This window comes from Callorhinus ursinus, unplaced genomic scaffold, assembly GCF_003265705.2.
Source record: "Callorhinus ursinus isolate GAN/ISIS: 27379988/994484 unplaced genomic scaffold, GSC_fseal_2.0 scaffold15, whole genome shotgun sequence".
In the NCBI taxonomy this organism is placed as follows: domain Eukaryota; kingdom Metazoa; phylum Chordata; class Mammalia; order Carnivora; family Otariidae; genus Callorhinus; species Callorhinus ursinus.
This window is the reverse complement of record NW_027397077.1, coordinates 13,776,050-13,789,593: the sequence shown is the minus strand read 5'-3', so window position 1 is coordinate 13,789,593 and position 13,544 is coordinate 13,776,050. Positions and strand designations below refer to the sequence as shown.

Here is a 13,544-nt window from a genome sequence, read left to right as displayed (position 1 = left end):
GTTTACTATTGTTTTAAGCCACTAAGTTTTGAATAATTTGTTATGCAGCAATAAATAAAACACTATACTATAGATTTCATAGAATAAATGTCTATATGAAACTCTGCCTAAATGAATCAGAAAAGTCTTCAGAAAAAGGGACAGGAGTTGAGTCTTCAAGCATGAGTAGGAGCTTGCAGGTGGATGTAAGGTAAAAGGGAGTCACTTAAGGCCGAAGGAACAGCCTGGCCACAGGGCCAGACATAAGAGGGCATGACTTGTTTGAAAAACAGTAATCAGTTCAGCATGACTGGGGTGCAGTATGTTTAAAGAATGAGATAGAGAGATTAGAAGAGTAGATAGGAACCAGTTCACAAAGAACCTTATATGGTAGGCCCAGGTGTCTGTCTTTTTATCCTGAAGGCAATGAAGAGCCATTGAAGAATTTTTTAGCAGGTAACTGACATGATCACTTTTAAATTTACAATTCTAAATTGTACATTCTAGAGTGATGGCCAAATGGAAGGTGGATTGGAGGCAGAAAGGCCATTTAAAAAGCTACTGCAAGTCCAGGCACTAAGTGATTAGTTCTTCAACTAACGCCTTAGCATTGTGAACAGAGAAGGGGGAATTGATTAGAGGGCTTTTAGGAGGTATAATATTTAGAATGTGAGGGATGAGGGAAGATGTGGAATCTAGGAGGATCAAGTTTTGAGGCGTTGCGTTTGAGTGGTCTGTGGTCCAGGTAAGTATGTACAGTGGGCCACTGGGAACACTGGTCTGGCATGGAACCCAAAAGAAGGCAAGGTCAGGCTGAAGATGGACACTTAAGTTTTGAAGGCTTTTTCATGCAAGCATCCCCTAATAAAAATATAAATAAGTTCATGGGTGGAATAAAATCTCAATAAAATTTAGAGTTTTAAGTTTAGTTTTCACTGATAGCAAAGCTATTTAGAAACAAGATCTACAGTAAGAACCTGGGATAGGACTGAAGGGAGAGAGTTAGAACCAGGTACAGGTAGTGAGAGTTAACTCAAAGACCATTATTTTTAAGTAAACTCTTCACCCAATGTGGGACTCAAACTCACAACCCCAAGATCAAGAGTTCCATGCTGTATTGGCTGAGCCAGGCGGGAGCCCCTTGAAGACCATTTTTTTTTAACATCTTCCAGTTTTGCTGGGGATTCAACCATCAGCAGACCCTGGTGACTGATTAGATAGAGAGATTGAAGGATAGCGCAAAGTCTAAAAAATTATTATTTGCTCTTCCAAATAAATTTCCTTTTTATTTAGATCTACTTGTTTTATCACTTCTAATATCTTTTGGTCTATGCCTCATCTATATCACTGTTGTAAATGTGTTTTCAAATTTAACTATGTTTCTGTTTATTTTGCTTATTTACCAGTAAGTTCATATCAGTTTCATGATTTTCTACTTCCTTTTTCCTCTTCCTGTTTTTTGTGAACAAAAGAAAATAAAATGTCTCTCTTTATTAAATATATAACAGGTGTGGCTTGATTTCCTTTATTCAGTATTTTTCAGGCATGGTATAGGTCTTGATTTCATTGTCAATAGCCTTTTAATTCTTTGAAATTGTTTTTCAACTACTATAGTGATTTTCATCTTTAACATCTAATTATGGTCTTGAACCTAACACTCTAAGAGTTGGATTTTCAACCAATTCACCTGATTTGACCTGATCTACTATCCAAGAACCATGTATTTAGAAATATCATGTAGATAAATGCAGTGTCCATATCCTTAGCATTTTAAGGATTATAGAAAAATAACTTACAGGTTAAGTAGTCTTGTAATCAGGTTGGGAAGAAGAATTATTGTGAAAAATGTGATAAAATCCCAGACCTTGAACAGGACTTTTTTCTTTGGTTGTTTCAAAAATATTTCTGCCTCAGTAAAAAAATTAGTATCAGTGGAATTCATGTCATCTTATTGGTGGAAATAACTGTGGTTTTAAAAAAAATAACCACTTAATTTTTGCTAGGAAGGAAGCCCAGGGAAAGTAATGCTAAAAATGAGTAAATGGAGCTGAGTGTTTTTACCAAAGTGCTTAGCAGTTAGCATGAAGAGACACCGCTTAACGTACCTAACTTTTATTTTTTTTTTTAAGATTTTATTTATTTATTTGACAGAGAGAGACACAGCGAGAGAGGGAACACAAGCAGGGGGAGTGGGAGAGGGAGAAGCAGACTTCCCTTAGAGCAGGGAACCCGATGCGGGGCTCGATCCCAGGACCCTGGGATCATGACCTGAGCTGAAGGCAGACGCTTAACGACTGAGCCACCCAGGCACCCCGTACCTAACTTTTCAACATTTAATTGATAAAAATGGAGGCTTAATAAAGATTTTTCAAAGAACAAAATGTCTAATTAATATTTTAAATTTAGCTTTAGATAAAACTGTTTTACAGCATGAAGGTAAAATTGCAGAATCTTAATAGATTTTTCCTAAAATGAAAATGTTTTTACTGATTACATAACTGAGACATGCTCATTTAAAAAATTCAGTTAATCCAGAAAAGCAGGAAATAAGTTAAATTACATAAAACTCACAAGCTACAGATAAGCATTAACATTTTGTGAACTTGCTTCCAACCGTCTCTTCATATATTTGTGTATGCATATGTGTACCCATGGTTTGACTTGCATAGAATCATACTCTACATTCTGTTCTGTAAACTGATCCTTTCATTCTGTAACACATTGTGGACACCTTTCCACATCTATAAATTTAGATCTGTTCCAGCTCTCTAAACAGATACGTAGTATTATACTCTATATAAATACCATAATTTAATCAACTATTCTCACATTGTGGAACATTTAGTTTGTTCCCAAGGTTTTCCTTTAGTTAGCAATGCCATAATGAATATCCCTATCATACTTCATTATTTCCTTCCTTCCTTCCTTCCTTCAAATAAAACATGGCTCAGAGTCCCCACTCATCAAGGTAGGCAAGATTTATTTCTGGTATTCTTTTCCCCATTGCAGTGAACTCTACAAGACCTCTGGGGTTTGAGTGGTCCTGGGACACTGAATTGGGGATATGCTATTAATTCTCTTCCGTCTGGCCAGAGACAGCCCTCCCCAGAGGTCTTTTCTACTCCAGGTGGCAAAGCAGCTCAGCATTTAGGGTCTTCGTGCTTTGTAACCTGTTTCTGGGACATCCTGCAGTACTGTCCCAGCCTGCATATTGTCCTTTGCTGGACATTCTGGGAGAGGGAAACACCTGGAAATCATAAAATCCCAAAACCTCTTCCTATATTCAGGGCTGTCTTTACATAAGAAGTCTATTTTCTTGAAGAGATGGGAAAACGGAGAACTTCCACTCAGTCTTTCCAGATAAACCTGTAACAGACAGCTAGACACTTGATGTTGGAGGAGTTATTGAACCTCCTTAAACCTCAAACTCTTTATCTATAAGACAGCAACAAATAGCAACTCCATCCCACCAATTGTAGACGCCAAAAACCTAGCTGTCTTAGCCCCTCTCATTCTCTCACTGCCTCCTATATTCTGCCTCCTGAACCTTCTAAATAGATTCAGAATCTGACCACTCCTCCCCACCTCCACCGCCTCTACCTGAGCCACACCTCTGTCGTGTCTCACCTAGATCTTTGGGGTAGGCTCCTAACAGATCTCCCTGATTCTGCTCTTGTTCCCCTGTGATCAATTTTCAAGGCAATAGCCCCTAACTCCTTGAAAAAGGACAATGGTTTTAGATCTAACTTAGAGGAAAAGGCAAAATTCTTAGACTAACCTACAAAGCCCTCTTATAGGATTTAGCCCCACCTCTCCTTACCTACAACCCTCTTCTTCTTCAGTCACTCTCTCCTTGGCAAATCATGTCAAGCAGACCTCTTGCATTTGCTTTTTTCTCTGTTTCCAGTTGTCCTCAGGGTAGCAGTTGTCTTTATTCAGGCATTTGCTCAAACCATTCCCTTTACCAGTATCCCCATACCCTACTTCATTTTTTTTTTTTTACACAGCACTTACCACTGACATACTGTATGTTTATTATTTGTCTCTTAAACTTCAATGTAAACCTGTTGAAAGAAGGAATTTGTCTATCTAGTTTTTAAGTGCCTAGAGTAGTGTCTGGCACACCTTAGGGGCACAATACATATTTGCTAAATAAATGAATGGACAATCATAATAATCATTACCTTTCAGAGTCATAGTAGGAATTCATTCTGATAATGCAGTACCTACCAAACAGTAAAGACTAAGTAAGTTTTTTTTTTTTTTTAAGATTTTACTTATTTATTCATGAGAGACAGAGAGAGAGAGAGAAACAGAGGGAGAAGCAGGCTCCCAAGGAGCAGGGAGCCCGATGCGGGACTCGATCCCAGGACCCCAGGATCATGACCTGAGCCGAAGGCAGACGCTTAACCATCTGAGCCACCCAGGCGCCCAAGACTAAGTAAATATAGATTGTTGATACATCATCATCATCATCATCATGTTTAAATTCGGCTTTGAAGAATAGATTAGGAAAAAGGCATTCCAGCAAAGAACTGACTAGATAAGAGGCCTATAAATAGGAAATACTCCAGGGGTAGGTATAACCTGCACTAAAAGTGTATGAGAAAACTGGATATTGGTGAGAGATAGGACTGGAAATGCAGGGTTGGGGCAGAATGCAGAGGAAATTGAACTCAAAGCTCAGAAGCCTAAGTTTGTCCCTAACAGTGGGGAACCATCCGAGATTTTCAGCAAAGAATGATATAAGATATTGGTTTATGAAACCTGTGGTGATGATCAGTTATCCTGTGTTGCAAAGCTGCATTCTCTAGCTTGTGTGAGGTAGGTTTGCTAATCAGAGAGAACAGTGAGTTTCTTTAAGAAATTCGGCTGAAGGCTGATAAGACCTGGCCTGCGACCCTATCTAAGAATACCCTCTTTTCACATACACATAAAACATGCTCCATTTGGGGAAAGAAGCCTTGGTGATTCACTGTTAGCCAGTCTGAGTTGCCAGCTACCTCCTCTTTCACGATTCTAATTTGCTTAACCTTTGGATTAAGTTTTCTTCAGACCTTGGCTCTGTTTCATGTCTTACTTTTCCACTTCACATGCAATTTCTGACCATGTCTCCATTATATAACCTCACTTTCAGTTAAAATCTTGCCAAAGGGCCATCCTGGGACCATGTATTGGCATCACCTGGGAGCTTGTTAGAAGTACAGAATCCTCAGGACCCACCCAGCCCCACCGAATTAGAATCCACATTTTAACAAGATCCCTGGTGATCTGTGTGCACATTAAAGTTTAAGAAGCACTACCCTTAAGCATTCCTTAACCAAGGCCTGCACCAGCATCTCTCAGAAGCCTCTCATCACCTTAAATAAACATACAGGGTGTCTGTTTTCTAAACAAACTTTCTGGATGAGTCTCCCTAACCACTCTGTCCAACTAGAGAGCTTCCCACACTTGACTTTCTATACAGAAAATCTTAAGCGACTGCTTGAATGTGCAGTGTTTCTTAAGGTACAATTCTCAGATCACCTACATTTCAATAACCTAGAGGGTTTGTTAAAAATGCAGATTCCTGCCCCCCATCTTAATTCTGTTAAATCTGACTCTTTAGGGGAAGTACAAATCACTTTTTCTACTAACATCTGATATATAATAACCATCAAAGAACAATCAGAGAACTCCCGGTGGCAGGAATAAATGCATTTTCTGACTCTACTAGCTCCCCTTCTCCATACTAAATTCTTTTTCTAGCTTTGACCCCTCTCTCATCCAATCCTGCAGTGGGTTATTTGAAATGCAGTAATGACCCTATTGTTAGTGCTATTCTGTAAGAGATCTCATACAAATGCTATTCTGGTACCTCTTTTTTGAAAGTACACAAATAGCATTCCAGAATTCATTTTTTATTGGTTATCAGTCACTAATAGACAAATGAAATGTAGATGTTCCTATCAAATAATATTTATTTTTCTGCTCCTTGGTATTTTCTTATGTAATAAAAGAGAATGCTTATCATGGAACACTGCATCAAAAACTAATGATGTAATATATGGTGATTAACATAACAATAAAAAAATTAAAAAAAAAAAAGAGAATGCTTTTCTTGTGTCTGATGCTTTAAGTCACTGTGTTCCTCTTCACCAATATCTTGTATCAGGCCAGCTAGTTTCATAGTCAATCCTGTTGGAAGAGTGCCTGGGAAAAGCAAGGGAGGAATGGCAGGTATATTACTCACCAGTTAGTGATATTATATACCTGAACACTATACCATTCTCCAGGGCCTGGGAGCTAAGGGGCAGAGACAAGGGCTGAAATAGGTACCTGGTGCCTACAGTTTGCTGGTTTACCTCCTTATCCCTACAGACCATATCAAGGCTCCTACCAGTGACATGAAGGTCAAATAGAGTGGGTGAAAGAATGGTAGCACTACGGTTGCATAACTATTATGAAATTAAATTACACAGTTTGAATCTTCATTAATAGATATTAAATGTTAAATTAATAAAAATGATACCTCTTGCAAATTAAATTTAAATGAAGTCTGAATCTTAATGAAGAGGGACCTGGATTGAGAAAGAGAGAATAATTTGTATTCCAGACTCCTGCATCCACCCCCAACAGTGTTTTTTTAGATTAAAAAATCATTCTTTCAAAAAATTAGAAAACCAAAAACAAAAGTCTCTTTTCTCTCTCAAAAGGGTTCAAGACTTCAAGGGCATTCTATAATGAGTCTATCTTTATGTAACCTTTTCTGAACCCTCAGCAAGATCTAATTTCATCCTCTTAGAGCCCCTACAGTGGTTCCTTTTCTTGTTTTCTTCTTTTTTTTTTTTCCAGAGGAAAAAAGGGTTTCATACAACACAGTTTCAAAAAAGTAAAAGGAACACACTAAATGCACAAATGGTGGCAAGTTAGGTCCATAGCCTATTGTGATAGGTCCTTCCAGCATCAATCAGGTTTCTTCTCCATCTGTTATCTCAAGGTCATTTACAGATGTGGCGACTTTTGAACAAGAGTCTCTCATAGGAGGGTGGGCAGGTTTCAGTCATTGGTTTCTGGATCTGTTTGTGCCATGTAGGCATCCAACTCGTCATCCAGGTGTCCTTTTGTTTTTGACATGTATGCATCCAACTGGTTGTCCAGCTGCCCCTTGGTCAGTACAGGGAGAGTGAGGGCACCTCTCCCTCGTCGAGGGTCTCAGCCTCGACCTCCAAAGCCCCTTCTTCCCCGACCTATCATACCCAACCTCTACCACCGATTCCTCCACGACCCATAGCTCCACTTCCTAGGCCCCCTCTCCCAGGACCTCCACGACCTTGAACACCACCTCTTCTTAAGCCCATTCGGGGAGCTACGGCTTGTCCCCCTTGGAGCAGGTTTTGACTTTGGAGCGACATCCCGCCCCTAAGCAGGGTTCTGGTGACACGTCCCCCACATAGTCCTCCTCGGGGTAAACCTCTCTGGATTATGGGCAGGACTCGTCCTCCCATTGCTCCCCTGGCCAGGGTCCCTATGGGTCAGCCTAACCGTGCCTGGATCGAAGCCCGAATATTCACTGGCATCAAGGGAGCTTGAATAAGTCAGAAAGAGATAAGGAGAGAGAAAACAGAGAAAGTGCATCACTAACGCCTTGGACTAGGAATGAGCACATTGGGTCGGTGGAGCCCTAAGGAGGGGACAAGCGTCAGAGAGGATCCAGATGGGCAGTTAAGCCAGATAGGGTGGGGATAGGTTATGGGAGAGTTGTGAAACTGAGGTAAAAGAATTTAATGTAATGAGAGTAGGAAGGGATTGGTGATTAAGAAAGATCATATTATGTGGGTGAACCTGATATTAGGAAGACTGACTTCCTAAATCGATGCATTAATATGAACTCAAGAGATACAATGCTAGGATCAGCAGTGAGAAAGGAGAGACAGAAGGGACAGAAATAAAAATCACTTAAAGGGGAAAACTTACAAATTTTGGTGGATATGGATAATGAAGAAGATGCATGAGTTACATATAGCTGGTTTCACCCTCTGAAAGTTATAGACAGATACATACATATTTAGTAAATTGATTCTAAGTTAAAACGCAAAAAAGAAGTGGGGAACTGAGGAGAAAGAAACAAATTTCCCAACACTATTATCAGCTGAGGATTCCCTCCTTAAGTCTGTATTTCTGCAATGAAGATAACATTTTGAAAATTTTGATTTGATTCTCTCTATATTAACTGCCACCATTCCAGTCCAAGTCATCACTGTATCTCACCTGGATGGATGACTGAAATTGCTTCTTAAATGGTTTTTCCCCTCAGTGTTGTCTCCTCCTCCTCTGGCAGGGATCCCCAAGACTACCACTCCCCATGTTCAATGATTTGCTAGGAAGACTCACAGGACTCAGAATATAGTTGTCCTCATGACTATCTGTGATTTATTACAGCAAAAGAATTCAAAGCAAAGTTTGCAAAGGGAAAAGGCCATGGGGCAAAGTCCAGGGGAAAACAGGCCCAAGCTTCTAAGAGTCTTCTCCCATTGGAGTCACACAGGATGTGCTTAATTCCCCCTGGCAATGGGTTATGACAACACATGTGAAATGTTGTCAATCAGGGAAGTTTGTTTAAAACTCAGTGACCAGGGTGGCTCCTGGGTGGCTGAGTAGTTAAGCATCTGCCTTCAGCTCAGGTCATGATCCCAGGGTCCTGGGATCGAACCCCGCATCAGGCTCCCTGCTCAGTGGGAGACCTGCTTCTCCCTCTCCCACTCCCCCTGCTTGTGTTCCTGCTCTCGCTATCTCTCTGCCAAATAAATAAATAAAATCTTAAACAAAACAAAACAAAACTCAGTGACCAGGGATTTTATTGAGGGCTAGTCACATAGGCATCCTCTGCCTAGCAGGTACAAATTCCAGAGTCCTCAAAGGAAAGTAGGTGTCCAGGAGAAAGCACATAGTTTCTACAAACAGTTTAAGCAAAATGAGCCATTCTTACCATCTAGGTGGTGGGAACCCTTCCAAAATCTGAGTTGCCAAACATGAGCCAAGGATCAATCTTGTAAGCCACACTTTCAAAAAATAGCAGGCTGGCTATGCTAACTCTTTTCTGCACATCTTCCAATCCATTCTCCAGTCAATAACCAGAAGGAATCATCTAAAAATATAAACCAAATTATATATACTGTACTTAGACTACAGTTCAAACTGTAACATGATCCATAAGTCCCGTGCATGATTTGACACCTCCTTCTCCCACAAACTCATCTCCAGCCACCTTCCTCATCATTACCTTCTGACCCCATAGGCCTCCTCTAAGTTTCCAAAACATCACTGCCCAACAGAGCATTCTACAATAGCAGAAGTGTTCTTCTGCAATGTCCAGTTGCCATTGGTGTCCACCAACGACATGTAGCTATTAAGCCCTTGAAATATGGCTAGTGTAACTGAGGAAATGAATTTTAAATTATATTTGATTTTAGGGGGCGTCTGGGTGGCCCAGTCGGTTAAGCATCTGCCTTCAGCTCAGGTCATGATCTCAGGACACTGGGATCAAGCCTTTTGTCAGACTTCCTGCTCTCCTTCTATCCCCCCCGCCCCGCTTCTTGTACGCACACACTCTCTCAAATAAATAAGTAAAAACCTTTTTAAAAATAAATTTTAATTTTAGTTATTTTAAATTTAAATGGCCACATGTGGCTAGTGGCCATCATATTGGGCAGTGCAGTTCTAGAACACACTGAACTTTTCCTTTAAAAAAAAAAGATTTTATTTATTGATTTGACAGAGAGACAGCACAAGCAGACAGAGCTGCAGGGAGAGGGAGAGGGAAAAACAGACTCCCTGCTGAGCAGAGAGCCCAATGTGGGGCTCGATCCCAGGACCCTGGGATCATGACCTGAGCTGAAGGCAGACGCTTAAGTGACTGAGCCACCAAGGCACCCCTGAGCTTTTCCCATTTTGAGGCCTTTTGTTCTATGGGAAATTACCTTGATGGCAATGGTAAACATCAATTATACTATCAGGCAGGGTATCCCAAAAATTATAGAACAGAAGCACTCACAGATCAAATTAAAATGCTTGAGTCACACAGTTTATTTACTTAAAATACACAGTGCAAAGCAAGGGAAAAGAGATGGGGGCGGGGATAAATTAACACACTATTAGAAAAGGGTGCAAGAGAAGTGAAAGATCATGCTACTTAAGTCCTGGGTTATGTAATGTTTGTATATCCTACATCTCTCTGTTGCATCAGCCTTCTCTGCTGATGGACCAGAGTTGAAGTTCAAGCACTGGAGCCTACAAACTGAAAGTGTCCTAGGCCAGTGGGATCCCTGGAATTAAAGGGCTCAGTCCCATAAGACTGCTCTCTCTTCGGATGTCATTTGGAAGTCCTGGGTTGCCACCTGTGTTTCTGACTAACTGGCTAAAAATCAGGGGTTCCTACAACCCTCTCCTCAGGTTTGATAATTTGCTAGAACAGCTCTCAGAACTCAAGGAAACACTTTACTTACTCTTCCTCGTTTATTATAAAAGACACAACACAGGAACAGTCACATGGAAGAGAGGCATAGAACAAAGTATGGGGGAAAGGGTACAGATTCCATGCCTTCTCTGGGTGCACCACCCTCTCAGTATGTCCATGTGTTCACCAACCCAGAAGCTCTCCAAATCCCACCAGTTAGGGGTCTTTATGGAGGTTTCATTATGGAGGCATGGTTGATTAAATCACTGGCCACTAGTGATTAATTCAATACCCAGCTCCTCTTCTCTCTTGGAGCAGGGCTGAAAGTTCCAACCCTCTAATCATGCCTTGGTCTTTCTGGCAACCAACCCCCATCCCGAAGCTATTTAGGGACCCCTGCCATGAGTCATCTCTTTAGCACACAAAAGACACTCTTATCATGCCAGAGATTCCAAGGGTTTTAGGAGCAGTGTGCCAGGAACTAGGGACAAAGACCTAATACCTTCATTATATCACTCAGCGCTAGCAGACAAATACACCATCTATCAGATCCATCTAAAGTAAGTCTTCCCCCACTCCCATTAATCTGCATCTTCCCATGATGTTTACTTCTTCACACTTAACATAATTTATCATTATTTTTTAAAAGATTTTATTTATTTATTTGAGAGAGAGACATAGTGAGAGAGAGAGAGAGCACGAGCAGGGGGAAGTGGGAGAAGCAGGCTCCCCGCTGAGCAGGAAGCCTGAGGTGGGGCTCAATCCCAAGACCCTGGGATCATGACCAAAGGCAGATGCTTAACCGACTGAGCCACCCAGGCACTCCAACTCATCATTATTATAGTTGTTTGTTGACTTTCTTTTAAGCTGTTTCCCCCAAAAAACTGTAAGCTTGCTGTGATTGCAACGACGTCTGCTTTGCTCATTTTTGTAACCTCAGCAAGTTGTCAATGAGTATTTATGAATGGAACTTCAAAGCATATACTGAAAATGAATGAATGGAACTCCAAAGAACCTACTAAAGTTTGACCCCCCCCCAAAATCCTACCAATTAGCAAGTCTGGCTCTTAAAAATTATTTTCAATATACTTATGTGCCTAAAGCCCAAATTTCTTCTATTGTAAAATACATGTAACATAAAATTTACCCTTTTAACCAATTTTAAGCATTCAGGTCAGCACCATTAAGTCCATTCACACTGTTGTGCAACCATTACCACTATCCATCTCTAGAACCTTTTCAGCATCCCAAAATGAAACTTTGTACCTGCTAAACAATAACGTCCCATTCCCTCCTCCTCCCAATCTCTCTCTTCCATCCCCACCAGTCTAGGTACCTCCTATTAAGCGAAATCATACAATCATTGCTTTTTGTGTCTAGCTTAATTTCACTTTGCATAATATCTTCAAGGTTCATCTATGTTGTAACATGTGTCAGAATTTTATTCTTTTAAGGCTGAATAATATTTCATTGTATATATATACATATATACATTTTGTTTATCCCTTCACATATAGATGGACATTTGGATTGCTTCCACAATGTGGCTATTGTGAATAATGCTGCTACAAACACTGAAGTACAAACATTCATTTGAGTCCCTGCTTTCGATTCTTTTGAATAGTATATACCCAGAAGTGGGGTTGCTGGACTATGTATGGACTATGTATTAGGGTAATTCTTTTTTTTTTTTTTTTTTTTTGAAGAATTTCCATGCTGTTTTCTATAGTGGATGTGTCATATTCCCACTAGCAATGTACAAGGGTTCCCAAACTAACACTTGTTATTTTCTGGGTTTTGTTTGTTTGTGGTAATAGCTATCCTCGTGAGTGTGAAATGGTTTCTCACTGTGTTTTTTATTTGCATTCCCCTCATTAATAATGTTTCTGAGCAACTTTTCATGTGCTTATTGGCTATCTGTATATCTTTTTTGGAGAAATGTCTATTCAAGTCCTTTGCCCATTTTTGAATTGTGTTGTTTCTTTGCTGTTGTTCGAGTTGTAGGAGTTCTTTCCATATTAATTCTTAGATGTTAAGCTCTGATCAGATAAATAATTTGCAAACATTTCTTCCCATTCTGTAGGTTGCTTTTTCACTCTGTAGATGGTCTCCTTTGATGCACAAAAGTTCTCGATTTTGATGAAGTTCAATTTACTTTTTTTTCTTTTGTTGCCTGCACTTCTGATGTCATATCCGAGAAATCATTGCCAAATGCAATGTCATGAGGCCTTTTTCCTATATTTTTTCCTAAGAACTTTATAGGTTTAGCTCCCATGTTTAAGTTTTTGATCCGCCTTGAGTTATAGTTGACTTTTGAACAACATGGGGGTTAGGAGTACCAACCCCCTGCACAGTTGAAAATCTACATATAACTTCTGAGTCCCCCAAAACTTAACTACTAATTGCCTACTGTTGACTAGAAGCTTTACCAATAACATAAACAATTGATTAACACATATTTTGTATGTTATATGTATTATATACTGAATTCTCACAATAAATTAGAGAAAAGCAAAATGTTATTAAGAAAATCTTAAGGAAAATACATTTACAGTACTGTATTTATTTTAAAAATCCACACATACATGGACCCATGCAGTTCAAACCTGTGTTGTTCAAGGGTCAACCGTATTTTTGTATATGGTGTAAAGTAAGGGTTCACCTTCATCCTTTTACATATGGGTATCCAATTTTTCTAGCACCATTTGTTGAAAAGACCATCCATTCCTTATGGAATGATCTTGGTGCCTTTGTTGAAAAATCATCTGGCCATATATGCAATGGTTTATTTCAAGGCTCTCTATTCTAGTCCATTGGTCTATACATCTGTCCTTAAGCTAGTATCACACTGTTTTGATAACTGTAGCTCTATAGTAAGGTTTGTAATTAGGGAATGAGTCCTCTGACTTTGTTCTTCTTTGAAACAAAATTTTTAATCCACTTTCTCAAATTATTCATAGGGGGTTCCCACCTCAGTGACATTGCAAAAATACAAACTTTATAGCAATTATTTCTAATGAGAACTAGTATTCTTTGGAAATTCTTGGGTGTCTAGGAACAGCAGTCCAGTTTGGAATCATTGCATTTCCTTTATTTTCCTTAGACACAACTCTTACAACAGAATTAGAGT

General features: G+C 39.8%; 1 long non-coding RNA gene and 1 pseudogene across 2 annotated transcripts in view; both read right to left on the bottom strand.

The window, feature by feature from the left end:
• Positions 1-6,059: 6,059 nt before the first annotated feature.
• The window catches only part of LOC141374201 (uncharacterized), a 49,887-nt gene continuing 42,402 nt past the window's right edge, over positions 6,060-13,544 (bottom strand). For both annotated transcript variants that reach the window (XR_012380908.1, XR_012380907.1), the window contains 3 exons: positions 8,948-9,106; positions 7,936-7,997; positions 6,060-6,171 (listed from right to left, as the gene is read on the bottom strand). This is a non-coding gene — a long non-coding RNA (uncharacterized lncRNA). The remainder of the gene's footprint in view (positions 6,172-7,935; positions 7,998-8,947; positions 9,107-13,544) is intronic.
• On the bottom strand, positions 6,881-7,538 carry LOC112834132 (chromatin target of PRMT1 protein pseudogene; annotated as a pseudogene).